General features: G+C 44.0%; 1 protein-coding gene across 1 annotated transcript in view; it reads right to left on the bottom strand.

Moving 5' to 3' along the window:
* Positions 1-5008, bottom strand: part of SLC15A4 (solute carrier family 15 member 4) — a 22657-nt gene extending 17649 nt beyond the window's left edge. The window contains exon 1 of the mRNA XM_008634132.2: positions 4801-5008. The gene's annotated coding sequence lies outside the window, so the exon portion shown is untranslated. The remainder of the gene's footprint in view (positions 1-4800) is intronic.
* Positions 5009-5021: the final 13 nt, after the last annotated feature.

The raw sequence follows: 5021 nt of genomic DNA, 5'->3' as shown, positions 1-5021 counted from the left end.
CTCCCCTGACCACTGTGGGCACAAACCACTGTCACATCTTCCTTTTTGCTGCCTTTTCAGAGGTAGAAAATTTAGACTGATTCATGATTCCTCACCTGGAAACTACTGACCATGTCTGTGGCCCTTCCCAGAAACTTCCTTCACCATCTCCAGCGTCCTTTTTGTAACAGAGTGACCAAAAGGAAGGCAGTGCTCAAGGGACAGACACACATCAGGCTTACAATGCAAAGAATCCATTTTCTCCTTCTTTATCAAACTATATATTTGCAGTAAAAATCACATCACAGCCATGTCTGAAATGCCACTATGGCATTTAACTGGCAAACATTAATAACTGAATAAAAATCCCACTGAATTACCTGGTGGAATATCTTCTCAAAGACAAAGAACTATGAAGATGTCTTGTCAAAACCAGGAAAGACAGTGGAGTTAAAAGGCAATTCTATAGCTCTTTTCAAACATCTCACTGGCTGCCCAGAATGTCAGCAATATTACATTTACAGCAGATCACTAAAAAGTTTTCCCTCCTGGCTGTTACCTGAGCTGTGTGTGACAGCACAAAACATTTCCATAAGTAAACACTACATTTTAGTAAGGAACTAAGAAGAAAAACATGTCATAATTTTATTATTTTACTTTTATCAAGCACAAGTTTTTTCCACATAACTTCAGGAGCTCTCCTTTCCCCCTTCTGCTTGCATTATTTTCAATCACCCAAGCAGAAAGAAAAAATCTATCACTCCCTCTGCTCAATTTCATCTGTGCTCAAGCATAGCAGCACTCTCCTCACTCTCCTTGTGCTACCAGCACCACTATCTTCATTATATTCCTAAAATCCCACCACCAACTGCAGCAGGAAAAGGATGCACCTCAATGGCAGCTGTGTCACTGCACTGCAATCCTCTGAACTCAGGATCCGAGGTTCCCATCTTGCAACCAGAACAGGATTTTATGCACAACTGAAAGGAAGAATGGGAGGAAGAGTAACTGGATCGTTACTTACAACCCTTGATGCAAACACCTTACAAATATGTGACTGACAGCAGCTTCCACAGCACAGCTGTCCTAAGGCTTGTACTCAGACCTCCTTCTGACTTAGAAGAAAGATGATCACTTGCTCCATTATCCCTCCCCTGGATTTTTCAGCAACAATGTCTTTCTTAGGAGATGATCCAAGTGCTAGCCAAAGCAGTTTGTACAGCTTGGAAACAACAATATTATACAACTCAAATACTAAGACTCTATTAGAACCTTTTGATTTTTATGTAAAGAGTCAGGAATCTAAACAAACATCGTTGCTTGTCCACAGTTGCTGTGTTTAGATGCTTTGCTTTGTCACAAGGTCATTTGCTCCTCTCACAGGTTGGTTTCAGAGGACTCACTACCCACAAGATTTGCCATTTTTGCTGCAGCTTGTGTCTAGCTGGTGCCCACCATTCCACTGTGACATCTCATTTCTGTCATCACCTGCTAATGATCTCAAGTGTGCCCTAAACCCCAGCGTTTCAGAGTTCCAGTGTGTGTCTCACATCACAACCGATCCAAAGCTGGGACCTTCCACCTGACTCCCATGAAAGGAACAAGATCATTCAAAAGTGCCTGACAGTAGCAGTTTTCATTTGTTCCTGCAATCAACTGACAGTCACAAGCAACAAATACCCCCAAACTCATCCCAGTCAGCTCTGAGAGCAACCACACAACAGAGCAAGGATGAAACGCAGAACCTTGTCCTTAGCCCACAACAGAAGGTACAATGACAGGAGTTCTGTGCAGCCAAATTTACAGAATCCTGATTAATCCATCACTGCAGACAGCACTTATTCTTTGAGATCATCTGAGAGAGCTCCGTAGCGGAGCTACACAGTATTACTAGCTGCTACATAATTTCAAATTTACACTAAAATTCAGCAAGTCCACATACAAAATCTGTTTCCTCTCCCATCTGTTTTTACTGGCCTTGTGAAAGCCAAAACTTGATTCAAACTGTTCTCTGCAGAGTCTTCGAGGTCCACAAGCTCATAAGAAGCTCAACAGCAGCAACAACAAAATAAGTTGCAGTTAGGGACCTTCCAACCTATATACGTGGTTCCCCATCCTTATCCAGAGGCTGGAAAATCTAAGCTCTACAAATAAATAAAGGCTGAAAATCACTCTAAAGCCATCTTTACAGCAGCAATTTCCAACAGCAACTGTAAAAGAACAATTTCAGCAGAGTTAGAAGATCTCTGGCAGTTATGGCCTGATAGATTTATTGGCTATGAAGGCAGTTCAGAGGGAAGCCCCAGTGTGGGTGAAACCTGGCACCTCCAATTGCTGTAACCCTGAAAGACATGCAGCTATAATTAGAACAATGATTATGGCTGATACTAGATTAGGAGTCTGCTACTATTCTGCTTCAGTGTTGAAGCTGAACCAGCTTTCACAATAATGACCAACAGTCCTATTGTTTCCTAACTGCAGAAAGTCACAAACTGCTCCATGGAACAGGAAGTGACAGCAAAAAACTCGCACTTGAAAGGGGAACTGGAAAGTGCCAGGTTATAGGATCACATGATTAGAAACACTATTCCGAGAACCATCAGCTCAGATTTAGAGCAGCAGGATGGATCAGTCTGCCACTTCTAGAAAAACAGCTCATTTATAAACACGGTTGGGAAAAGCTGGTCTGTCCCAACTTAGCAGGAACTTTTTTTGCTCAGCTGACTGGTGGAAGTCACTCGATACTAAGTCTACTGGGTCCTTTTAACAGCACTTCTAAAAGCATGCATTTAACAGAAAGTCAGAAACTAGAAACCACATCTTTCAAATTCAGAGAAGACTAAGTACTGCAGTTCAGTTTCCGATTTTCCACAAAGTGATTCTGCTAAATAAAAAAACCTCTCATTATATTACAGCTCTCCACCCAAATTCCATACACACATTAAAGCTGAAAAATTCACACGGTGACTTTTAAGAGATCTGCAGTGAAACGTAATTAACATTCTGAAAGGTGATTGTGCCAACTAAAGTACATGATATACAATTCATACCTTTGTTTGGTACTTAGGGGAAAGAGGACAAATCTTATCAGCACACATCCAGCCAAAACGTGTTTGCATTGTGCTCTGGCCTCCCAAGAATGTGGCTCTGGGAGACAGATTTTATTCTCAGATATATAGATAGATACAGATACATAGATACAGATATACACACATCTCCCCAGCAGTTTTCTACATTCCTATGCAGGGACAAGGCACCCAAGAGGGCCCCAAACTGCACACCAAGGTAAGTGGCATGCTGTAATATATTTAACAAGAGATAAGTCAGAAAAAGAGAGAAGGGGGAAAATTCAGTCCTCGGCAGAGCTCCACTGATTATTATGGCCCAGAAAGGAGTATTTCTTTGCTTCACCCTACATAAATCACTGTGAATTACCTGCAAACCCAGCCAAAAACTGCTTTCCTTGAAATCCTGGGGGAAAAGCCTTTACAAAATCCAGCTACAACAGCTACACTTCCATTGGCAATGGCTCTTCTTTTGCTCTGTTCCTGCCATTATTTATCTCTCATATTTAACTTTCATAAAGCATTCCGGGGATAAGTGGTCAGTTTTGAAAAACATCTTACAAGATAAAGTCATACTAAAGCTATTTCACTTGATGGGCTCAGGCTGGTTTAAACAGAATTAATGCACTGGGGACACACAATCCTGGGCTATAATAATGTTTTTACATTTATATACTGCCTTTCACCCAGAACTCCAGAATTCAGGATGAAATGCCAAAGAATGACAAATACAAACTGCACAACAGAGAACAGAGGTATGTTTGGCAATGATACTGTGGCAGATCCTCCCTCTTACAAAGAATTCATGGCATTTCTGACACCTGCTCTAACCAGAACTCAGTGAGCCAGTAAACAGACATGCAATTGGATTTTCAGTTCAGTTAGAAAAGCTGCTCAGTACCTGAACATACTGAAATTCTCCATTTGTAAAGCAGAAATTACATTTCAACATCCACAGCCAGCACAGCACCTTAGCACAGGACTGTAAAAAAGTACACGCAACAGAGCATTCCAGTTGCTACTGAACTCTAAAAGTTGCCTCTCAAATGTTCTATGAAGCCACTCGGTTCTGCAGTGATGACCCAATGAATGATATCACTGCAGCGGATCCGGATAAGGTCATCGGACAGGACATGTCCTTATGGGAACAATGCAGGTGATGTTTACCACGTTGAGAGCAGATTCCACCCATCATGTGATGCAGCGCTAGCCTGCACAAAAATGTCACTCAAGGGCAATGCAGTGCTCAAAAAAAAGTGCACAAAACCTGTTTGTTTTGTAGCCTTCGTTTATCACAGGATGGTAAAGGCCTCTGACACTGCCTTAGAAGGCCCATGTCATCCTTGTCAAAGCTAAAAATGTGTATCCTGTACTTCATCTGATGAGCTCTGAGGTCAAATTAACTGGGTACAAGCTCACAAGGGAGGATAATTAACAGCCCACTTAATGGCCATTAAGTATTCAGCCCAAGTCCTCAAGATGCTGATGGCTTAGCCAACTCAGAAGGCAGGGTAACCATGAAACCAAAGGTCACAAGGGATCTGACACCCCACAGGCACCAAACTTTGATCAAAGAGGGCACAACTTAACAACTCGCATTACACAGGGAACAGAGCTGGACGATCTGATACCCTCCAAGGCCGAACACGTACAGAGAGATCACTCAGTCGGGCACTGTCCACCCCACCAAGGCAAGCCCCTCTGCCACCCCTGGGGCACCCACGAGCGCTTCAGCAGCTGCCAGACAATACTCGACCTGGTCTGCCCCGAACGGGGTGATGTTGGCCTTGACCGAGCCGACGCCCAGCCCCACGAGGACCAGTCCCACGAAGGTGGCGGTGGCACAGTAGCGGGTGGCTCCCAGCGGGGAGCAGGGCGGCAGGGTGGCGTTGGCCGCCGGCGAGGAGCAGTTCTCCACGGGGAACAGGGGGATGTCCCCGCAGAGGCCCTGGCGGGGGTGCGGCGCGGCGCGGGCGG

This window comes from Corvus brachyrhynchos, unplaced genomic scaffold (assembly GCF_000691975.1).
Source record: "Corvus brachyrhynchos isolate BGI_N302 unplaced genomic scaffold, ASM69197v1 scaffold114, whole genome shotgun sequence".
Lineage (NCBI taxonomy): Eukaryota > Metazoa > Chordata > Aves > Passeriformes > Corvidae > Corvus > Corvus brachyrhynchos.
The sequence above is the reverse complement of the archived record's forward strand: the minus strand, read 5'-3'. Positions and strand labels throughout refer to the sequence as shown.